Source organism: Pleurodeles waltl, chromosome 3_1 (assembly GCF_031143425.1).
Source record: "Pleurodeles waltl isolate 20211129_DDA chromosome 3_1, aPleWal1.hap1.20221129, whole genome shotgun sequence".
In the NCBI taxonomy this organism is placed as follows: domain Eukaryota; kingdom Metazoa; phylum Chordata; class Amphibia; order Caudata; family Salamandridae; genus Pleurodeles; species Pleurodeles waltl.
In genome coordinates, this window is record NC_090440.1 from 1778360322 (window position 1) to 1778385980 (window position 25659).

The following is a 25659-nucleotide window of genomic DNA, read 5'->3' on the forward strand; positions in this document are numbered from 1 at the left end:
CGGTGCAATAAAAAGCTTCACATTACTGGATGTGTGGTCGTGACTGTTCTTTTTGGTGGAAGGCCCTAACTGAGTGATCCGGCCGAACGAATTGTGATGGATGGATCGGGGTCGCAGCCCCGTGGTGGCCTGCTGCGCAAGTGGCAAGGAAAGTGAGCAATGTGAATGGAGCAGATTTGATTGATCTCCCTAGCCCACACGGATTTTGACGGAGCTGAGAAAGAGTGGCTGAAGTATGTCATCACAAAGCAGATACGGGGAGAACACACCCATCGGAGGACTGGTAGCAAACTCAGGAGTGCTCTGGATCCGGTGAGTGTTGTCTGTCATTGATGCTTTTGTGATTGCTTATATATTGAGGGTAGTGGAGGCACACCTCGAGAAACAAGGGGCTGTGCTATTGTATGACGGTGGAGTGCTCAGAAAGTGAGTTTGGAGGTTGCTGTACTAGGAGCCTCTTTTATCATTAGCAACAGCTAGAGAATCAAAAAGACAAGAATCATCGGAAAAACTATTAAAACATCCAAATTCTGGGGAAGGGATTACCCCAACACCGACTATAGATGGGGAAAGTAATGGGACCATTACTTAAAAACAGTTATGGGACAATTAGTGGAAAATGTCAAACCGCAAACAGTCCACGTGGTGGGAGGCAGTGACGCTACAAAAATACATTGACTGTGGCAGAGTCGCAAGAGGTTTGAGAATTTTTGTGATACCAAATTTAGCAACCCAGAAGCAGAATTAATTGAGGAATGGGCTGCGAGCGATCATCGATGTTTTACTAACATGCTAGGGATTTTGATCAAATATGCATGTAAGGAGTGAGCAAGTCTACTGGTGGAAATTAATAAGATCACAGCAGTATTAAAAGAGAAAGACATAACAAGGAAATGATTAAAACTGACAACAAACTTAATAAAGCAGAAGAATTGAAAGCCAAAAAACAACTCACGTTTCTATGAGATCAATACGATTATAAAAGAGGTCAGATTTTGACCTTTGGAAAGAAATATGACCAGATTAGAAATGTGCAATCAGGGACAAGGGAACAGTATCCTGAAGTGTTAAACCCAGAAAGAGAACTAGTGGAATGTACTAAGGAAGTTATGAGTCAAGAGGCCAGACCAGGTGTGAGATATATGGAAAGTGATAACAGTGAGAGCAATGCCTAAGTGCAATCTGACGCTGTGGGAGTAAAAATCACAATTTTAAAAGAATGAAAAATTTCCAAGCAAAAGTAAAGGAAAGTTTCAATTCTATTAAGGACACAGAGGCGAAGATTATGCGTAGTTCTTTCTTTATTCAAACTCACAACAGCAAAATAAAAGAACTACAAATCCCATTAATCCATTCCAAAGGTCACATAACATCTGAGCCAAAACATACAATCACAGTGTCCTCCACCCTATGACATCCTAGCACATTTCGATCTTGTCCTCTTTCCTTGTGCGAAGGCCGTCAAAGCAACGATTTCTCAGGATTATCTTCCAACTCTTTCATTTTTCCTCTGTTGCTAAAATTGAAAAAACATATTTTACCAGTCCATTCTTAAATACTCATGTACATGCAATCTAATAGAAAACACCAATTAGTATATTCCACCATAATACATTATGCCAAAAAGATATGCAACAAAACAGTCAAATGAAACATTTTTACTTATTCCCAACGTAGATCCAAATACTGAAATCACAGCGGGAGGGAAACACAACTCCGCAGGCAGTTAGGGTGGGATAATCTTCACCTCTGTGTACTTAATAGAATTTAAATTTTCTTTTACATTTGCTAGGAAATGTTTCATTCTATGACAGGACCAGAGGCTTGATTATGCTAGTTCAAAGCTTACTTACCAGTATGTAGGCCAACTGTGGAGTTGGTTTAAAACAGTCTTTTAACAACAGAATCTGATGCCCAATTGGCTGTTCTCAATATCCTCTAGACGTCAGCCCAGCGTGAATGCTTTAGAGGACATGGCTCCCCTGGTTGAATGTGCCCCAAAAGTTGAGACATCAATACCTGTCTCCTCCATGATCCAATGAACCCACCTAGCCTTGGTGAGAGACGAAACTGGTTTGTGCAGTTTGGTTAAAGAAATCAATAATTGGGATTCCCCTGCTGGTCTAAGGTCCGCAGACACTGTCTCATACCTCTTCAAACAATTTGTCAAGCACAATCTGGGGGTGTCTGGAAATTCTGGATAAAATATCGACCTTGTATTGAATTTTTTTCTTCTCGAAATTATGAAAAACACGCCCTTTGGTGAAAAGGAGCACCCATTCAGATCCAGGGCCCTGACATCCGACAGCCTCTTATAGGAGGTGAGACAAATAACATTGGCAAAAAGTTTTTTCCTGGAGAAAGCTGCATTATCTGGTCACTCCAAAAAAAATTCAAAACCTTGTTCACGTCCCTAATTGTTGTATATGTAGGTTGTTGAGGGTTAGAGAATCTAATGCCCTTCATAAGTAAACACACTAAAGGAAGGGATCCCGCTGGTTTGCCTACCACTGGTAAATGCCCCACAGAAATGGTGGACCTAAACAAGTTAACCGTTGAATAATCCTTACCTGTGTCTGCTAGTTGAGCCAGAAAATTCAATACATATACAATGTTGGCCCCCACGGGATCAACATCTTGTTCCAAACACCTATACCTGGTAGTCCAAGGAGAGCTGTATCATTTGTGGGTTCCCGCAGCCCATGCTTGTCTTATGTAGGTTGAAGCTGCTTCGGAAAGGCCTGGCACCTGCCAGTGGAGCGTCATATTCTTCCAGCCATCAGTTGCAGAGTGTTGTCCCAAATCATTGGATGGATTTCCCCTGCAGGACCATGCAGTATGGACGTGAAGCTAGATATCTGCACTGGGAAGATGCATGACATTTCCACGAAAAGTGGGAACCATGATTGCGACCTCCAAAACGGAGTCACCAGTATAAGTTCTGCCTGTTGTGTTCTGATCTGGGATGCAACCCTGGACAACATAATGAACGGGGGAAAGGCGCAATTGAGAAGCGATCCTCATTCCTGTGAAAAGGCATCTACTTGAGCCACGTCCGGTTCCAGTCACCTGCTGTAAAAACGTGGAATCTGCATGTTCAGCCATGAGGCAAACAGATCTGTGTGAGGCTTCCCCATCTCTGACGAAGAATTGGGACCACCTGGATGTCCAGCCTCCAGTCACTGGAATCCCTCAGATATCGCAAAATCCAGTCTGCTATGGCATTGGCTGTCTTCGGCAGATGGACTGCCTTCACCAAAAACCTCTTCTCCAGACAGTAGTGCCACAAATCCTTGGCTATTTCTGCTAGGGCCTTGGATCTCGTTCCCCCCAACTTGTTGACATACTGTACCACTGATAGATTGTCCTTCTTGCCATCTTGTTCCCCGCTAGACTAGCTAGAGGCAATTGATATGCAGATCTAGCTCCTCCTGTGACCATCTCCCTCCGGTGGATATCTCCCTGCACCTGGCTCCCCAGCCCCATCAGCTGCCATTCGACTTTATGATTATATCTGGAAATGAGCCAAACATTGCTTGTCCATTCCATGCTTCCATATGTGTTAACCACCGGCTGATTTTCATCCGGACTTCGTCGTTCGAGGGACTTCCTTGTTGTCTAAAAGACCCTTCTAGAGATGTCTGATTTTCAGGCGTCGAAGAGCACTGTAGTGGAGGGGTCCAAGAAAGATTGCCTGTATCGAAGATGATAGAAGACCTACCGTGAGGGCCAGCAGACTCAGGGAGACAAAATCCACTTAGATCAAATTCCTCAATTCCTGCTTGATCTTCTTTAACTTATGGCTTGGAAGTTGCAGGGACTCTTCAACCAAATCTAGAAGGAATCCCAGAAAATTCTATCCTCTATTTGGTAATCAGGTCCAACTTGGGTCGATTGATCACAAACCCCAAATCTTCCAGTAAGGAAATCGTTGTCTGTGTCTGCTGTAACAGGAATCTCTGATCCTGCACCATCAGAATGATGTAGTCCAGGTAAACGATGAGTCGGTGTCCCCTCATCCTCAGCCAGGCTACTACCTGCTTGAGTAGTTTAGCGAAACACCGTGGGGTGGAGGAAAGGCCGAAGGGAAGTACTTTGAAATCCCACCAGAGAAATAAGGGTGCATATATTGTTTGAAAAAACTAGAAGGATTGGACATATCCTTTGAAAGGGTGAACCCCAAAACTCGATGTGGAAGCCCTGTACCATTTGCAGAACCCAAGCGTCTGACAATATTAATTTCTATTTGTTCAGACACTCTGCCGTCCTGCCCCCCAGTTTTTGAAGGGAAAAAGTCTGAATCCTTACCTGGATTGGAATGGTTTGCTCTGAATGATTTACTGTCACAGCCTCCTTGAAATTTGTTCTTAGAGGGGAAGAACGGTGGGACTCCTCTTTGGTCTGACCAGTCTGATCTCCTGGGACCTTGAAATCCCCTGCTGCCTTGCGACAGGAGACGGCAGACAAGAGGCCCCTACCTCGTCCAGCCCCAGCAAAAACACAAGGGTTAAGCACCTTTTTCAAAGACACCTGGGCCTTATCCAGGGCTGTGAAAGGCTGCACAAATTTTGCTAAGTCCTTCACGAAAGCGTCCCCAAACAGATTTCCCTTGGCATCTGGTCCAGCCTCCGCCAATTCACCCAATTTGGGGTCCAGGCGTAACAAAAGTGAGCGTGTCTGTTCCACAGAAATCACACAACTAGCATTTCCCAGGAGACATATCGCCTGCTGGAGTCATCCAGATAAAATCTCAGGGTCTATTACTGTACCTGTCTTTTTGGCATCTTCTGCTATTTCCATTATTTTTGTTAGAGGTCCCGTGGTATCTAACAACTTATCCTGACAGGAATGCCAGGATCTATCAATCCCTCTCCTTGAATCCTTAACCAATCTGCCCATGAAGGTCACCATGGTGGTGTCCAATTCCGAGGTTGGTGCCACTTTGCCCTCAATGGAGGGTCTTGGGCATTCTACCCTCAATATATTACGAACCTCTCTATCTAGTGGCTGGCTAAGACGCCGCTTCAAGTAAAATGCCACCCTCTTTGAGGGTTCCCACTCCGTAGAGCATGGATGCCTGATATCCTCAGGAAATCCTGGTTATTACCCCATGTAGAGGGGTCCGTTTTCATCTTTTTCCTGGTCGCACCAGAGGGTTGCCAGCCTCTGGATTGTTTAGACTCCCTATCAGAGTCATCAGAGTAAGGGGAATATGAGTCTCCTTGGTCTTGATCGGACCCCTGATTTGGAGGCGTGCTGCCCGTAGATTGTGCAAGGCCATTAGGGCCCACCAACTGGGAAAGCTGGTGCAAAAGGTTGAATGTCTGGGCTTGTTATCGCCCCGCTCCCCAAAGGGGGTGTCACCTGCATCTGTACGATGCTTCTGTGGCAAGTTTCCTGTAGAGCCACTAGGGTCTTGGCAGTGGAACTCTGCCACTTTTGCAATGCCGGGCTGGAGAAAGCCTACCGCGCATATGTGTTTGGCTGGCCAAGCATACATGCGCAGTGAGGGGGAGTGCTGAGCAGTCCCCCTCACAGCTTCTCATCCCAGATGCCCCGCCCCTTTCCCCTTGTGGTGAAAGTTTTGCAGCTTCTGCTGCTGGCAGGGGCTGGGAAGGGGGGATCAGCGCTCCTCCACCCTAATGGAGAAGCCACCCCTGAAATGTTCCCTTGATCATTGCTGTTTCTCACAATTTATTTTCTTTGAGATAGATCATGGTGCAATATGTCCCCACTCAATAGAATTAAGCAATCAACATGTTAGAGTTATTCAAGTTTTCTCTACAGTTGGCAGAAAAGCAAGTCTCTGAAAAGAACTCTCTCAAGACCTATCTCTGGCAAGTCAAGCAACATTCATTCTTAAGTCCGTGAAGAATCCCAGAAGCCTTCAAAGTTGTTCTTAAATTAACTTTGCAGAAGTACGTTTTGCAGTTTACATGTGAAAATAGTTGTCCCTTCAAGCGCTGCCAATCGGAGCCCTGCTTTCAGTAATCCGTCGGGGTTTGGCGTTACCTGCGATGGCATTTGCTGACTCCCCTGTGATGATGTGAATCAGGAAGTAAACGAACACCTAGAGGCTGCAGGTTCCGTGGCAGGTGAGTTGGGCTTCCCCGATTGCCGGGAGTGATGATTCATAGCCCAGTGCCTGAGTTCCTCCGGCTGACCCCCTCTACGGCGAAGCCGTCGCAACTTCCTTTCGTGCAGCACAGCTGAAAGAAGGTGCGCTTAACTTCTCGCACATAGTTTGATAGTTAATCATGTGAGCGGTCAATTATGCTGGAATAGCAATAATAATCCCCGCAAAGCCGTTCTCATGCAGTGGAAAGATCGCATTTGATTGAGTTTTTATAGCGCTCCAGTACGCCACCAAAACAATGTTTTGATAATTATGTGAGTTTACTATAACACAAATCACTTTCTAATTGTGAATAAAATGTTTGCAGCGTTGATTTTAGCTGCACTGTTTTAAAACTTAAGGACTCATAATGGGGTTTTGCATTACTGTTAGGTGAAAGCATCACACTTTTTATTTATTTGTTCAGTACTAGTTACTTGCACCTACACATAAGTGCGTGATTTTGTTTGAATTATTTATAAATGTCATTTCTCAAAAGCTGTGGGTCAGTTGGTGCACTAAAGGACTACCAGAGTAGATGCTGTAGCGAAAATCAGTCAGATTTTCTTCTAAACACGTGTTTTATGCTCGGCACAGTGTTAATTGTTCTAGGCTGCGACTCTTCCATGGAAATAATGAATTTAAGTTTAAATCTTCATTGCCTACCAAGTATTTTCAAAAACTGAATGTTGACATTCATTATTTAATATTTGCTAGCGGGTACATTATGTAAAATTTGCAGTACTGCCAATTTCTACCTTTGTTTTAATGTGAGTACACAAGCATTCACGTTTTAAAATTAACTTAGCAAGTGTCACCGAACATGATATAGACAGTTTTGATTTACTGCAAGCTGTTTTCCATGGAGTAACATGCTTGAGGGTAATGAAATAATATACTTCATATCCAATACCTGTGAGCCAATGCTGCTCTCCTTTCATAAGCAGTGCAGCAAATATTGCTCTGGCTGTCGTACCAATATGCAGAATCTAGCCCTCGAAGAATAGTAATCATTCATTTCTTAACATCATTTGAAGTGTCTCATACCACACCGTGACCCATAACAGTATATTGTCTCATGTTAAAAAAGCACATATCTTATCATGCCATTAAGACGTTTTTGGGACTTCAGTTTGAAAAAACGAATTGCACCATATAACTCTCATGGTAGGATTTTATTTTTTAGTTCACCACCTCATTTGGATCTTAATACCACTTTACTTATCAGGTATTTTATTTAATTGGTGTCAACGCCATATTCAGCTTTAGATGAGGGGTCCCTCGCCCTTTTGCGAGCAATTAGCAACATTTGTGTGTCAGTGGCAATGATGAGAAACATCCAAAATGCAACGGAAAACAATGGCACAGCTTTATGTATTAAATCATTGAGGCACGGTTTAGTATTGTAATGGTCATAATATTCACACATGGGTTCCTCACAAGGGAGTGTTTGAATAATTTTGAATGGTGAATTTTAAAGGAGGTTGTGCTATAAAATGCGCCCCAAACTGGCTAGAATTAAAGAGCTCTGTGCAAGGGACAGCGCACCCCATGAATGTTTGGAAAATGTGTTGTCAAATGGTGCATTATAAAGCATATTATAACAATAACATTGGCGCAAACTTGTTTGGATTAAAATACAAATCTGCGAAGATGTTTGGGAGTTCTATCATATGTTATGTTATGTGGATTTATAGAGCGCATGGCTACCCAAAGGCTTCCCAGCACAGAAATGGAAGTAATCAAAACACCGACTAGGGAAGGGTTAGAACAACCATGTTTTAAGCAGACGACGGAAAGGTAGTTCCTGACTAGTTTGTCGTAGTACCAAGGGAATTCCACAACTTAACTCCTAGGTAGGATATAGATCTTCCACCCCACCTAGACTTTTTTTTACTACGGGGAGAACGACTGAAGAAGACCTGAGATGTCTAGAAGGAATAAGGAAGGAAGCGAGGGATCGCAAAGATGGAGAACCTTCATTATGAAGTGCTCTGTGGATATAACACAATGTTTTGAACTTACTCCTTTGCTCTATTGGGAGCCTGTGAAGAGCGGAGAGAGATGGTTTTGCTGATTCATGCCTTGGTATGTTGAAAAGAAGGCAGGCTGCAATATTCTGCACTACCTGTAATTTATTTAAAACATATTTCGGGGCACCAAGGTACAATGCATTTCCATAATCCAGGCGTGAGATGATGAGTGCCTGGATAATAAGTCTTTTAGCAATTGGAGGAAAAAATTTGAACACCTTTCTGAGGGGTCTAAATATACCAAAACAAGTGGAAGAAAGTTTCTTCACCCGATGTTTCCATGGGTCAAGCCAGACACCTAAACTCTTTGGGGGGGCAGATCTCCCAAGAAATGGAGCACAGAGGGAGTAAGATTAGGATGAGTATGGTGGCCCAGAAACATAACCTCTGTCTTATCTCCATTTAACTTGAGTTTACTCTCTGACATCCATTTGGATACTGCCCATAAATGAAGGGCGAGGACCGACTCTGATGGCTTCTGCTCAGTTGAGAAAGAGACCACCAACTGGGTATCATCCGCATATGAGACAAGGGAGATGCCATAAGATTCCACTATCTTTGCCAATGGCAACATATATATATTGAACAAGGTGGGGCTATGGACAGAGCCCTGCGGCACTCCCCAACTGCTTTTAAAGCAGCTGGAGAGGAAGGATTGATTTAAAACTTGAAAAGATCTTTCCTCTAAAAACGAGGAAAACCATCTCAGCGCTTCGCCTGTGGTTCCAATCTCCCTCATTCTCTGAAGTAAGATATTGTGATCTACGGTATCAAAGGCTGCGCTGAAATCATGAAGAATGATTGGTGAGACCAGTCCTTGGTCAAGACGCTTTCTAATTTCTGCTGTAACTACAATCAGTGCCGACTCCATGCTGTGTAGAGGCCTAAAACCCATCTGAGAGGGATGAAGAATATAATTATCTTCAAGACAATTAGACAGATAGGTGTTCACATATTTTTCGAGAATCTTAGTAAGGGCTGGCAGCAAGGAAATGGGCCTATAATTATCAAGTACAGATGCATCTAGATTGGTCTTCTTAACAATTGGTTTCACTGTGGCATGTTTCCACTGAGGGGGGACTACTATTGCTGGACAACAATAAATTCAACAGTTCAGTCAACATAGGAATTAATGCAAAAGCCCCTAGGGTTAGAATTGAGGGGGTGCGGGGTCTAGCGGGGACCCTGATTTTAGGGTGTTTAATAAATGTAAGACCATCTCTGGAGAGAGAGGTGGAAACTGTGAGAGCTCAACTTTGCCATTTTGACAATCCTCACCTTGAACTGGAAAGCTAAAGGGGTCCTTCGGGAAGGCTGAGTAAATGTCTGAATTTTTTTGCTGGAAAAATAAACCCAGATTATTACTATGTTTGTGAGAGGCTTCCACAGATTCAGTGTAGGTATGAGAATGGGAGATTTCTCTTAATAGATGGAACATCTCTTTAGGGGAGTTGGAACATTGTTCTATTTTTGAGGCATAGTAAGAGCTTTGAGCGAACTTAATTTCCGCGCAGAAACGTCTGATGGCCTTCCTATACTCTTCTTTCAATGAAGTATCATATGTTTTTCTCCATCTTCTTTCCAAACATCTACATTCCCTCTTTAATAGACGTAAGTGGGTGGAAAACCAAGGAGAACCTTTTTTTCGTTGTCCTCTACACCTAGGTGTATATGGAAAGACAATATCTAGACTTTTGGTAATCCAAGCATTGACTAACTCAAGGGAACAGGCCATATTCCCCTGTAGGGCGGGTTCCATAAAGAACATTAGGAAAATATAGTGGCAAACTGTATATTTAAGCCATCATGACAGCAATACCATTCATTATCTGGTAGAACTAAAACAAAAGTTTACACAAAAAGCATTAGATAGTGTTCCCTAGGAAGTTCCAAAAAAACATCTAAAAGTGGTGCAGTTTAACTATAACATTCCAGTAATCTTTCCCACAATAAAATAGGTTAATTGTAAGGGGTGTTAGGAGTCTCCTCAAAGGAGGTTTTATGAGCTTCCTGGATAAATGGGCCATTTCATGGCAAAGTAGTCCATTAACACAGTGGATCTTGGTGCACTGCAAGTGCACTTTACATAGGAGTCTAAGCACACATTAGTTTTCCATTATGCCACAGGGTATCACACTTTGCAACGTTATATATTTCACCATTTAGCATGCTCTGCTTTTCAGCCTTCTCACAGTACAGGGAGTGCAGAATTATTAGGCAAGTTGTATTTTTGAGGATTAATTTTATTATTGAACAACAACCATGTTCTCAATGAACCCAAAAAACTCATTAATATCAAAACTGAATATTTTTGGAAGTAGTTTTTAGCTTGTTTTTAGTTTTAGCTATGTTAGGGGGATATCTGTGTGTGCAGGTGACTATCACTGTGCATAATTATTAGGCAACTTAACAAAAAGATATATATACCCATTTCAATTATTTATCATTACCAGTGAAACCAATATAACATCTCAACATTCACAAATATACATTTCTGACATTCAAAAACAAAACAAAAACAATTCAGTGACCAATATAGCCACCTTTCTTTGCAAGAACACTCAAAAGCCTGCCATCCATGGATTCTGTCAGTGTTTTGATCTGTTCACCATCAACATTGCGTGCAGCAGCAACCACAGCCTCCCAGACACTGTTCAGAGAGGTGTACTGTTTTCCCTCCTTGTAAATCTCACATTTGATGATGGACCACAGGTTCTCAATGGGGTTCAGATCAGGTGAACAAGGAGGCCATGTCATTAGATTTCCTTCTTTTATACCCTTTCTTGCCAGCCACGCTGTGGAGTACTTGGACGCGTGTGATGGAGCATTGTCCTGCATGAAAATCATGTTTTTCTTGAAGGATGCAGACTTCTTCCTGTACCACTGCTTGAAGAAGGTGTCTTCCAGGAACTGGCAGTAGGACTGGGAGTTGAGCTTGACTCCATCCTCAACCCGAAAAGGCCCCACAAGCTCATCTTTGATGATACCAGCCCAAACCAGTACTCCACCTCCACCTTGCTGGCGTCTGAGTCGGACTGGAGCTCTCTGCCCTTTACCAATCCAGCCACGGGCCCATCCATCTGGCCCATCAAGACTCACTCTCATTTCATCAGTCCATAAAACCTTAGAAAAATCAGTCTTGAGATATTTCTTGGCCCAGTCTTGATGTTTCAGCTTGTGTGTCTTGTTCAGTGGTGGTCGTCTTTCAGCCTTTCTTACCTTGGCCATGTCTCTGAGTATTGCACACCTTGTGCTTTTGGGCACTCCAGTGATGTTGCAGCTCTGAAATATGGCCAAACTGGTGGCAAGTGGCATCGTGGCAGCTGCACGCTTGACTTTTCTCAGTTCATGGGCAGTTATTTTGCGCCTTGGTTTTTCCACACGCTTCTTGCGACCCTGTTGACTATTTTGAATGAAACGCTTGATTGTTCGATGATCACGCTTCAGAAGCTTTGCAATTTTAAGAGTGCTGCATCCCTCTGCAAGATATCTCACTATTTTTGACTTTTCTGAGCCTGTCAAGTCCTTCTTTTGACCCATTTTGCCAAAGGAAAGGAAGTTGCCTAATAATTATGCACACCTGATATAGGGTGTTGATGTCATTAGACCACACCCCTTCTCATTACAGAGATGCACATCACCTAATATGCTTAATTGGTAGTAGGCTTTCGAGCCTATACAGCTTGGAGTAAGACAACATGCATAAAGAGGATGATGTCGTCAAAATACTCATTTGCCTAATAATTCTGCACTCCCTGTATAGACTTTGCAAACTTCATAACCGCTCTATAGGGAATTCCACTTGCAGGCTCTACTGTCTCTCAGAAGTAAGAAATGATGTCTGTTTATCCATAGGAGACCAGGGTTCTGTATCACACCTATTGTGGGTCATTTGCAATTTTCTACAATGCATGGTATTTACTTTGTATTGTGGGAATAGATTTGTACATTTTCCTAATTCTTTAGGTAGCACATTTTGCAATTTTCTATAAAGCAGTGATTGCACACTTTGCTATTTTCCAAAATGCCACAGGCATCCCATTGATAGTTCCATAATTCTCTGCTAGTTCACTGCCAGTTTCACATGGGATAACTGGGCTGTGCTGGTGTCAGATAGTCATTCTGCTATCTGTTCTGCCTTGAAGAGAGAAGGCATTAGCACTGGTAGAACAGTGGCAGTGTTGCAGATACAAGAGCAACAAGGCTAAAGCAAAGCCATAAACTACATCTGTGGGTCTCCCACCAGTAAGGAGATGCAGCTGTAATACCTCAGAGTCTGTGCTTTGGGAAAACATGTCTGAAAATGACCTTGGAAACAGTCTCCAGGAGAGTAGACATATAGGGAAAACATCATAATCCTCCACATCAAAACAAACAGATGCTTGCACATTGTAGCACTGACAAAAAAAAACACTGTGGTTCGTTCATCTGGCGAGCAACATTTTTGTGTAGGAGCTGCATGTTGGGGGTCACAAGGTGTACCAGCTTTGAAAAGCATCTGAGCCAGATATTTTTATAAACCCAAATGATGGTTTAGATCACAAATTTCTGTGTGAGAGAGTCATTGTTTTAAAATATCTTAATTATTAAATATTCTGATTTTATGGGTCTGTTGAGAATAAGGTATAATCACTTCGAAGTGACTTTGCTTAACCTTTTATAATTTGGCTTGTAAAGCCTTTCTTTTCTGTATTGCTTCAATCCTAGTTTTAGCTCTCAATATGCATGTGTTTTCAGCAGTTTCGTCTACAAAATTTCTGACACGTTTCTTCTTGCCTCCTTTTATGGATATGTTCTTTAGAAATTATTCTTCTCAGTCTCTATCAATAACTATAGGATGGATTATATATTGATGGTCTTGGGTGTAAACTGGATGCATGTAGGATGCTATTTTTATCAGCTGATTTCATGTGTAAATCTGTGTTGATTTCATACGTATATCCTCACTTCTAAAAAGTTATTTTTCTAATGCATATTCAAAGAAATGTTTACTATGCAATGGCAAGCATTCTTTGAGTTCTTTTATTGAACCATCCCATATTGCTAACACATAGTCAAAACATTGTCAATGTATTGCCACCAATGTATCAAATGTTTGATCTGTTTCTCATGTTGCTGTATCAAATTTTGCTCAGTATGATGCATAAAGACAGAGTATGAGGGAGAGGCATATAGGTGTCAATTGCTACTCCCACTGTTTGCAGGTATAATCCATTAGCAAAGTTACCATATGAGTGGTACTAAGTCATGTGTAGCATTTTTCCTTAAAATATTGATTTATCTTCAAATGTCTGATGTCGACAGAAAATAGCTGCAATGGTTTCTTTAACATCCTCGTGTAATATTCCTGCATAGTTTTAGTACACCATAAGTAAGGAGCATATGTCCATCATTGAAATTTTATATAGCAGTTTTTGGAAGAATGTATGTTGTATCCTTGGCCAGAGTAAGGACATATTTATTCAATATTTTCAAGTGTTCATCTAGATATATTGCTAAAGGTGCAACTAAAAATTCCTGGCCAGCCACAGTTGGTGTTACTGGTGGATTTTGGATGTCTTTGTGTAGTTCAAGGTTAGAATACAGTATAGCCGTGGCTTCCATTTGTAATATGATTGTTTTTTAAGTATTGTGTATCCCTGTATTGCCAATAGCCTTTTTTAAAAGAACAGCAACTTGTTTAGCTATTTCTGGGCCCAGAACATTGTCAAGTTTTATACAGAACTGTTCTTTGATGAGTGACCTGTATCCGCTTTTGTAATTATGATATCTGGATTTTTACCCAACTTCTGTATTACATTTATTATACATTTTTTGCAATTGTAGTATTGGTTCCTAGGATGAAAATTATTTTTTTCTAAATCTTTTGAAAGCCATTTTTATGATCTAAATTGGGTTCCTGGTTTTCATTTACAACCAAGTATAACTGATAAAAAACACTGAAGGGAATGTTTATTTATCAGTAGAACCAGGAAAACACAATATTTTCCTGCAATTTTACTGCCTTGGCGCCCCCTGTCAAACAGTAGAAGTGCAGCTGCTACCTCTATAGCTATTTTCTGTGTTGGATGCTTTTGCTGTGACCACTTGGACCAGGATAAGCCACTTAATATTCCCATGTGTCCATCCTCGAGGCCTATGTAGCCCTAGGATGTACTTCACTCCGGTGTTGGGCACCTTGCTCACCTCATGTGGTTTCAGGTCACTGTTCACTGCAGTTTGCTTTGTAGTGACCAGCAGGTTTGCAGCTGAACTCTGGGCAATGTAGTGGAACCTATATTATGTCATCCTTCTTCACTGGGAATATTACAAAGTTTTCCTTTCTCAAGACTCTGGTACACGGACTGTGGCATCACAAATCACTGCACATAAGGATGCCTCTAGAATGAATGACCTGTACCCAACACTCCTGTTGATAGGTATACTTTATGATTGTCTGAAAAACATACCTATGGAAGCCACATCCCATCATATAGAAGGATCTAGTATCATGTGATGAATGTCTTCAGTGCCCCTGCATAGGCTCTGAAGATGTTTGTGGACTGAATTTGCCGAAACTGCACTGCTTTTAGCACATAAATTAACTCAGGAAATCTACGTTACTGTATAAAGTGTTGACAGTAAAGCTGAGAAAAATGAGGGTATATTCACTGCTCTGTGTGTCCCAGTATTTGAAGCAGATAGCACAATTTCAAGGAACCAGGTGTCTAGGCTCTAAGTCTGTGCATTAAATTAGGACACATTCACAATTCAGCCCCAGGATCACCAATTTCAACTTTCACTCCTATTTCTTTCATGTCAATCCGAAACTTGGAACTTCTGGTGCTGGAACAGGGATAACCAATAGCAACATCGCTTGTGCAAACACATGTGACTACACTTAATGGAAACATATTGATCTCTGCTACCCCCAACCCTCCCACCAGCCCCCGGCAAGATAGAAAATGAACTAGAACAGTGCACGCTGCACACAATACAAAGGTAAAGTGCCTTGTGCAACTCTCACACATGCCCGGCAGGAACACAGTCCCACATGCTTTCAAATAAACAAAATCCCACATGATTGGTAATAACCAATGCTAAGATTACCCTGACTGGCCTTCACATATACTTCAAATAAACACAAAATCCCATAAAAATGGCCTAACAATATAAAATAGACGTTAATCGTGGTGTGAACTGCACAGGCATCCTGCAAGTTGTAAAGATTTTTACCTCAGCTGCTTCTTTATGGAGCAACACTATCTGCTGTCACCAAAGTTCTTATGAGTAACAGCATACATACTAATTATTTATCAGGCTTCTCTCCTATGACCAGGAAGAATAGGAATATGTCCAGATTAGACTGTTCACAGATTTATTAGCCTATTCCAGGAACACCGAGACGGGGCAGGTGATGCCGCAAACTTCGGACAGGTCCCAACTCAGTAGGACCTCCGTTACTTGGTGCTTTACCTGATGCGGCCCATCCACTAGTATGAGGAGGGTCCCTGCATTGTACTAATATTCCTTATTATAGGTTATATTTACACATAGGATTAGGTAGTTTAGGTCCTGAAGAATCGCGTTAGATCCATAGGACATCAATAGCGAGAAACATGTTGACCTTCTGGTGAATCGTACAGGGGATCCTGTGCGTACAATTCCTAACCTCAAATTGAGTGAGGAAGTGAATAATTTTTTGGGGAGCGTAGACCTTGTTCTTTTCTCTCCCCGCTCTTTGGTTTTAATCATGACAGTGGTTGGATTATTTAATAAAATTTGCCTAACCTCTAGTTATTTTTAAATAGAATTTTTCCAATCCTATACCCTATTCTTTCTAAACCGGGCATATATCTCAAAAGATCTCCGGCAAAGAGCCCCCCTTGAGGGGCCCGTCAGGCATTGCAGTGCCGGCCTGACGTGGAGCAAAGCCCGAGGATGAAGCATGTCACCTTTGGTGAGTGAGGGCTCTTGTTCCAAAATAATTAATTTTCCAGGGACCTGGCTTTCTTTCTTCTTTCTTCTCTCTTTTTTACAATCTTTTCCTTAGATCAGGACCCAATGTAGTTTTCCTGATTATATTTACGTTGTGGAACTGTGTATACCTTGTTTTTGTACATGTATTGGGAGCTCTATACACAGGACCAGGATTTTTCTATCCAAATCTCCCTTTTTCCAAACCCCTCTTTTAGTTGGTTTTTTCACAGATTTATTAGCCCATTTCTTTTCAAGGAAAAGAACAGAGCACTGAGCACCCCACAACATATACTACAAGCTCTAAGTTCAACTGATTTTTGCCATTTGTCTAAAGAACAGAGCATCAGGAACGTGTGTTAAATGCCCACCATTAACTGTTTATCTTCTGCAATCAGATCTTACGGAGTTGAAAATATATCTCCAGTTATACACATGCTTTGACATGGGATGGTACTGGATTGCTGAAAAGAAAGGCTTGAGTACTGAGAAAGCAGACAGGTGGTGAGGTGAAATAAAGGCAAGTTACCTAAAAGAGGGAAGGAAGAGAGTAAAGGCACATTTCTTTATAAGAACTGCAAAACACCATCCCTATGATTTTGTACATAGCACAAAAGATTAAACTCCAAACAACTGAAGGTTTGTATAGTTACCATTGAAAAACACTGAAAAAAATCTCAACAAAATTCACAACAAATAAAACTGAAATCTGGAAAGCCTAGATCTCCGTTTATTGGTCATATGTACCTCTTGGGTGCATTTTGGTTTAAACAAGGATATTTCTTGTTGAGTATTTGGTTGTAGTTGCCGTAGAGACAAATGTTAAGGTAATAGTACCATATTTAAAATGATTCTTTGACAAACATTACATTATATTTAATTGTGTTAAAAAGGATATGTAACGCTGGTGGCGCTAGAGATTGGTTTCATTAGGGTATGGGTTAAGGTAGCAGTATAGTTAGTCGTTCTCTGTATTTTGGAAATCATCTAACAGTGACATTACTCTAACATATTTACATGTAATTAATAAAGTTAGATCATAAACAATGCTTAGAGTTAGGGGTAGAAGTAGATTTAGGGTAAGGGTACCATATTGTTTAACAATACTTTTGAATTCAGGTAATTAAAAGAATTAACATTTTTTAGAGGTAGGGATAGTGACAGATTTATGATAAAAGCACAATAAGCATTAATTGAAATATATTTAATACCAATCATTATAAAGTGCAAAACAGTATAATGACAAGGCATAGGGCTAGAGATTGCTTTCTAGGACATGGAAATTTATTCTTGGACTCGATATTGGCGTCTGCATGATAATAGGAAAAAGCAGCACCTTCTGAAGGTTTCAAAATAGGGAAATGTTGCTAGTGCTTTATTATGAGGACATTAAGTGCTGGAGATAGACTCTGAAAGGTTTAAGGATTCACAGTGTAACTGTTGATTTGCCACAGTGTCATCCTCTTACTCTATAGGTGTGTCAACCTAATGGCATAAAAGCTGTCCCTTCTTTTACTGCTACAAGATTGCTACAGAATGTGGGTATTGAAGACTAACGCTCTCATTATGAGTTTGTTGGTCGGACAAGCTGACCGCCAAACTCAATGAAAGGACGCCACCGGCAGGGCGGTGGCATCCACCCGACCGTATTACAGTGTTCCCACAGGGCTGACCCTTAAGGAAGTCGAGGCCAATACTGTAGCACACCAGCACCATTACAATGTGCACAGTCCGCAAAGCAGACATGGGCAGTGCAGTGGCCTCTGGCACTGGCTTTCCACAGCCTTCCCATTGCAGGGTCCCCGGCATGGAAAGCCTGGAGGAAAGCTGAGTTGTAATCAGCCGGGCAGCACTGAGTTCAGCGCCACCATGGCTGAGTACAACTCCGGCTGCTGTCTAACTATCGGGAAACTTTCTTCCCGGAGGAGATGGCGGTCCCCCGGTGGGTCCGCCCGCCAGGGTTGTAATATGACAGTCAGACTGCCATAGTTGTGACGGTCTATCCGCCACTGCGAGGACCGCCAGCCTAGTAATGAGGCCCTAAATCACCACTAGGCTTAGATAAATGAAAGTATACATTGATGCACTTAATAGCTTGAAAGGCTGCTGCTGCTGTAGGAGGTACATGCTGTACCCAGAATATCAAACTTTATTTTCATATGGTTCAGGAAGAAAGTGTGAACTTACAGAAATTGTGTTCTCATTGTAGTTTCCAGTGCACCTTCCAGATCCTCTACGAGAAAATCATGAGAGAAAGAATTTTTTTCTCAAACATGGTTCATCAAATTCAAGCAGAGGGCCAGCACTTTTCACATGGTAAAATCACGGAAGAACTCACAAGAATTCCTCAAATGAGCATCACCCTACCAATAAATGATTTATATTGTGTTGAAAATCTTCTATCTGCCTTTATATGTGCTCATTTTACTTATCCTCAAAACCTTGCATTGACTACAGTGCATGTCAATGAGGACCATGACCTAGAGTCTTATAATGGCTGCCCCAACATGTTACTCATGTTGTGGCCAGCTAATGGGGTTTGACTAGTCCCATTTAAAGTGTCTGCTCAAAGTATATCTGGACATCAGCAGTCCAATTATACCTATTGTTTTAAACCCCTTTACAACCACATTGTTAAACACACAGATTTCTCTAAAATAACTGAACGGATTTACACCAGATCATACAAATGCACTTTCTGAGTTGTAACTTTTTGCTTAATTGGTCGTCATTCTGTTCAGTAATTTTTTTCTAAATCTGCAAAATAATTTTTCCATGGGAATTAATATGGGAAATCAGTGGTTTCTTGGCGCCTGCTTGACCGATCACCCCAAAATGTTCAAGAAAACAGCTGAAATGGATGACCTTTTTTCAGACATTTTTGTGCATATTGTCAAACGGCACCAGAGTTATTAGCAAAACAAAAAACTGTTCTTCCAATAGATATGCTGACATAACTAAAACCACTCTGGGGCACCTGCCACTGTGTAATATAGTAATTATTTTACTAATGCAACAGTACATGTTAATAGATCGTTTTTTAAGTCTCCAGTTTTATGGAGATACATATATCTATGTATCTCAGAAAAAAACTATGTATATTATTGTTTAAAAAAAATGGGGATCAAGGTGAATTGAAACCGCACCTTCTTCCTTTATTATATATATGCAATTTATGGCACTTTTCGGTGCACGGGTCGTGAGGGCCAACCCCCTAGACCTCAAATAGCCATGGGCTCATAACATTGAAAAGGAGACCCAGCACATTGAAGTGTCCATTGATATCCACAAAATTATCACATTTCTTCAAAAATCACATAATTCAATAGAGTTCTTATGAAAACTTTTTGTTCTTTATTTATCCACAATGACAATATCTAATCCATCATAGCCAACGCGTTTCGTCCAAACGGACTTCTTCAGGGCTATAAAAAATATACAAATACATAAAATATCAATCAATATAATATTCTATATACATCCTCCACCCATATTAAATATAAAATGCCGTGAAAAAATTAAAATCATCAATAATCACCACCATGGTAATTTTTTATTTTATTAAAGAAATTAAACTAATGACTTAACTTATAGAAAAATATAAATAGAGGCAAAAAGGCGAAAATATTTTTTAATTTTTTTTTTTTAAATTAATTGCAATAATTTCCAACATTGTTAGTTTTTTATTTATTTCTTCATTTCCTTCACTTCCTCCAAAACTACCTATGTAATCTTTTTATGTATTTTATTTTATTTTGAACTCTTCATTTTTATATATATAAATGTATATATATATATTTTTTAATATATCAAATGTTGTAAAAAAAATTGTAAAAAAATGTGTTTCTTAATATAGTAATTACATATATGTTACTTCCTACCAAGTGACAAACTTTATCCTCCACATTTAACTTAATTTTGGTTATCAATTAGTTTTAATTACAAACAACTCCAAATTTTAAAGATTTATTTTGTATTCTTCTGATTCTCATCTTTCAATCTTTCCAACACTATTCCATTTCCATTAGAAGTAAGGCTACATATCAATTTTTTATTGTCAATTGATCATCTACTAGGACAAAATAAAGATGGTACACACTATTACAGAAGAAACATCAACCCATACCTCATAATTGCAGTATGTAACGCGTTCCACGGCAGAACACCATCCAATCTCCTGACAATGAAACCGATTGTGTTCTCACACATCGTTTTTATACTTGCACTAACCATTTCCACCTGAAACAAACTGAAACACTTCTTTTTGAGAAATGTAACGGTGGCGGCCATTTTGAAATGGCACTTGGACCACACTTTTATATAAGCTTTGCACTGACGATTTCATATATATTATCATTTGGTCGCCCACTAAAACAAAATAGACTGTGCCTACAATAACATATGCCAAAAATGTCAATTATTACACCAGAAACACTGATCCATACCTCGCACTTGTAGCATATAATCCACTCAACATGCTAATAAAATCTCATTTTTTAGCATGTGATGATGGCAGCCATTTTGAAGAGGCACCTTTTGCCATATATTTATATGAATTCTACATAAACGGGTTAAATATATGTTGTTATTTTATCATCTTATTACAACAAAGTATGTGTTTTAATACTTGTGTAATCACTAACATCTGGGGCAAACTAAAAAACCTTAGAAAACCTCATTTTTTAAACCATGTGAAATGGCACCCTTTATATATAATGCACTCGGCATGCCAGTAAAATCTAATTTGAAAACATATACTGGTGGCGGCCAATTTAGAAAGGCACCTTTTACCTTATATTTGTACAGAATCTACATAAGCAAATTTGATGTAACTTGTTATTTTCATCGTCTACTAAGACAAAATAGACGTTTTAATACTTGTGTGATCACTTCCACCTTAAACAAGCAAAATGACCTCATTTTAAGACATATAACAATAACGACGTTTTAAACCTCATTTTAAAATATGTAACAGTGGCGGCCATTTTAGAATCACACTTTTTATTCTCCCCACATTTATATTGATCATATACAAAGAGTTCTAAAAGATATATTATTGTTTTGTCTTCTACTAAAACAGGATAAAATATACCTACTACAACATATAACAATAATGCAAATTATTAAAGTGGAAACACCAGTCCATACATCACGGTTAATACCTATAACGTGTTCCACTGCCAAGAGCCATCAGGCCACATATCACTAAGACGTCGATTGTATTTTTATACATCATTTTAATACTCATACTAGACACTTCTACCTAACGTAGTTATAGAAAACCTCACTTTAAATCATGTAACAGTGATAGCCATTGAAAAGTGGCACTTTTAACCACACATTTCATTAAGTTCCCAAAAAATAATGAAATTCGCTATTAATATTGAATCCTTCTTGCACTGTTCGTAATCTATTTATCCATTTTGCCTCAGCTTTTCTTAATGTCAATTCCCTGTCGCCCCCCCTTTCATCACGAGGTACATGTTCTATACCATGAAACCAAATCTGAGTGTTGGTGGGATGGGAAGACTGTACGTGTGTAGCCACAGGATATTTGATATCTCTGTTTTTTATAGCTCTTATATGTTCCATCACTCTTGTCTTTAGACTTCGTATACTACTGCTGATATACAATTTGCCAAGACGTAAACCACAAATGTTGTGTTACAATTAATAAACAAATTGATGGTGTATTGCTTCGGGGTATTGTATTTGAACTTTTTTATTTTGTTAACTCCTATTTTACATACGGAGCAACCCCCACACACAAAAACCTTCTGGTTTCACATCCAACCATGTTCCTACCTCAGAATTATTGTGATTATCCTTTACGTAACTGGGACATAGTATATTTTTTTTAGTATTACCTCTTCGATAGACCATTTTCGGTCTCTTAGATATGGTACCTTCTGGCAGTGTGACAGAATCCAATATATGCCAATTTTTTTCTTAGTGCATTATAGACATGACTACTGTACAGATCATATTTGGTAACAAAACTGACTTCCCGTTTTTTATCCTTCACTTCCGTGTTTTCTTTTTCTTTACGATTTTCCTGTAATGTATCCTTCCTATTTACTTTTTTGATTTATGTTTTTGCCTTTCTCAGGACATCCTCATTGTATCCTCTTTTACGAAAGTCACATTCTATTGCCAACAACCTTTTCTCAAAGTCTTTTTGTTGGCTGCATTTGCGTCTAACTCTCACCATCTCACCATATGGAATTGATTCAATGGGTTTTTTTAGGGTGAGCACTGGTGGCATGGAGTACGCTATTACAAGAAGTGGGCTTTTTAAAAATGTCACTATGTATGGCATTGTTATGTACATACAATTGCAGATCTAAAAAATCAATTCTGTTTTTATCATATTTAAGGGTCAATGTAACATTAAATCTTTTTTTGTTCAAGAATGTATGATATTCCTCAAGATCAGTCAAATTCCCATTCCATATAACCAGGATGTCATCTATATAGCGCCCATAAAAAATTATGTTATTAATCCATTGATGCGCTTGATGGCCCCAGGCTTGCTCCACCTCAAACAAGCCCATGAATAGGTTTGCGTAAGATGGAGCAAATCTGGAGCCCATTGCCCTCCCCTGTTTCTGTAAGAACCAGGTTCCATTATAAAGAAATGCATTGTTGGTTAGGATTATCTTGGCCATGTCCAAAACGTATATAAATGTATTTCGGAAAATCTAAAAATAACTGTGTTATTACAAAAATAAGCACTTGTGTTGAGATAAATTTTAGAGATATTAATACTTAGATGACTGGAAGATAATATTAATGTCCTTGGAAAAAACGTTAAAGCAGAAAGTCAGGTCAGTCTTAGCATATGTACTTTAAAGAATAATGAAGTCTCTGAGCTGGAAAAATTGACTACTAAGTTTCTTTAATGAAATAAAGCTTTGCTGTCAACTGCCTTGAGACAGACATACATGAATGGTAGCTCTACAGTGGATTACGTCCTTAGCAATACATCAGGTTTAATTTTAATAGGTAAATTTGTTAACGATTTGTTAAGCCAATCATCTTATAGAGCCAATTGGTTAAATAACAATGGAAATAAGAAGCACACCATTATCTTAGCGAGTCATTTACTACCACTTAGAAAAATCTGGCTCATTGAGAGTACGTAGCTTCTTTCTGGGTCGCTTGATGCTAGTTGTTCAAATATGCTGCTTAAGACCAAGAAGATATATACGTTACAGAATTACAGTAATCTAACTACTACTAGAATTTCACTGATCCATCTACTTTACAATAATTTAGTAGGGTTTCAACAATAATTACCTTTTTTCGTAGTTACATTCCATCAGGAAACCCTAAAATACCGTTCAACACCACCACTGATTTTTGTGCTGGCATTTGAGTCTTTTGCAGTGCAAGCCGGGCATTTAGGGAGCTGTAAAGGAATTCTTCTTTCAGCATCAGACCTAAATATATGTGGATGATTGTATTTATTTGAAAGCCATATACCTCGAATGTCAGGTGCGCTAAACACTGATAGACACTTTAAGAGTATACTCAGGATGTTATCGGTTGGAAGTAACATGAAAGCAAAATATAACTTTAATGTCGAGGAATTTGGAATTAGCATTAGTGGGAATTAGGAAGTGGCCAAGCAACTAGCATAGCAAATGTGGATATGAGGAGCTTCATCCAATAAAAATTCTGGTGGGTGGATCCATGTGGCTTCCAAGTTTACCCTTAAAGAATTTGTGAACTATGGAACTCAACAGTCTGCTTCTCAATAGCAGAATAATCACACTTGAGGTGGTGATTCCTTGACTGAGACAACAAATCCCCCCTCTACTCAATATCAAATGCTGGAGGGAAGCTAAGATATCCATTAAATGACTGGCAAGATGAGTGCAGAGGGCACACTTCCTGGCTGCCTATTGGGAAAGATTGCATCCATGCAGTAGAAGAGGCTCTGGGGGCATCAAGGAGGTCTAAGTAGGTCAATTAACAGCATTGAAAAGAACCAATCTGTTATTTGAGATTGACTATGCCTGTGAGAGACAGTGGGCTGATCTGGATTGGAAATATTGCTAGTGAATGAAACGGCGACAAGGCCCCATGAGATGATGGAGGAGACAAGAAGATGCAACACTATGAAAGGTGAGTGCAGCACACCAGATCTCCTCCAAAGGTACCATGAGAACTAGCAACCGGAGTCACCCTGTACAAGTAGAGTGGTGAATATGCACATAAGAGAGCAAGGAGACACTCTTTTCACTCCAGTAATACACCCTCTGGATGCAAATCTGAAGTAAACACCTGCCTGCTTGCTACTAAATTTAACAGTTTTGAAAATTAGAGCCTATTGCTGGAGAAGCTGGTACCACAGTGGGAGGTTAAGTCTCCCTATAGCACTAAGGAAGGGATAATTATTAGATCTGAGACACCCACTGTGATGGAGGCAAGCAAAACTGAGGGTGGTGAGGAGGAGCTGCCCACCTTGCATGTCTGGATTAGGGGAAGTTTGTCTATCCAAGATCGGGTGGTTGATGTCTACAAATACAAAGAGGGTATTTTTCAAATGCAGAATGATCTAGTTAATGGAGCAACAGATGCAGGGACAACCTATGTTGGAATTCCCAAAGATATTAAATGGGCACTATTAGACGTGGTGGTTTATTGGTGGCCTAACCATGGAGGAAATCAATGTAAGCACCTGATTTATCCACCACCCCGTTCGAGTAGCGCCCTCACTTTCTTTTTTCAGATTCATATATCTACACCCTACAAGAATATATTCGGAGTGCCGGAGGAGGTTAAAAAACACAGAGAGCTACTGAAATGAACAATGCTTATTTAGAGACGAGAGACTGTCCTCTGAGGTAAATGATACATAATCCATGATTTTCTGCTGTCCCTGCCATACTTGTCTCTCCAACCCCAGATGGTGAAGGCTATGCCTTCCTAGTCCCAAGGAGGTATTGATCTCCTACCTTCTTGCCCCCTTCTCTCCTTAAGTGGTTGACCAACCTCTATGCTACAGTTATCCCTCTCTTCTGTACATGTTTCTATTCTCGATTTCCCTGGTAGAAGGCTGGGATTTGGGGCACAGCACATGCATGCTCCTCCCAAGCAGAAGAGTGAGGGGCCCTGCAAGGGCACAGTGTCCATAATCCCAAGACATCTGGTGACAGACCTCATATCTGGGATAAAACACTAAGAAAAATATGTTCGAAATTGTTGGTGATGTTGTTGGATTACCATGGGCACTGACATTCCCTTTTATTTTGGTGTTCATGTTATGCCTATAAAAATAATAAAAAACACATTTAAAAAGATTAGACCAAACTTATCAAAGTTGTCCATGAAGAAAATCTAATTTTTGGCAAACAATGATGTAATAATTAAATGAATAAATAATTAAAATACATTTACTGGTGATGACTCCATATAATTTCAAACAAGTGAAAATAAACTGCCTCATTACAAGGCTGGCGGTCTTAGGACGTTCGGACCTCTGCAGCTGTGATGGCAGTCTTGGTTGTAGTCAGCCAGGGCAGCGCTGAACTCCTGGATGATTACAAC

The 25659-nt window shown here is 40.1% G+C and overlaps 1 protein-coding gene and 1 long non-coding RNA gene across 2 annotated transcripts in view; one reads left to right on the forward strand and one right to left on the reverse strand.

Moving 5' to 3' along the window:
- Nucleotides 1-1302: 1302 nt before the first annotated feature.
- LOC138285622 (uncharacterized) overlaps nucleotides 1303-25659 on the reverse strand; it is a 32771-nt gene continuing 8414 nt past the window's right edge. Inside the window, exon 3 of the long non-coding RNA XR_011201623.1 lies at nucleotides 1303-1516. This is a non-coding gene — a long non-coding RNA (uncharacterized lncRNA). The remainder of the gene's footprint in view (nucleotides 1517-25659) is intronic.
- Nucleotides 6109-25659, forward strand: part of MAP3K13 (mitogen-activated protein kinase kinase kinase 13) — a 305117-nt gene continuing 285566 nt past the window's right edge. Inside the window, exon 1 of the mRNA XM_069225803.1 lies at nucleotides 6109-6219. The gene's annotated coding sequence lies outside the window, so the exon portion shown is untranslated. The remainder of the gene's footprint in view (nucleotides 6220-25659) is intronic.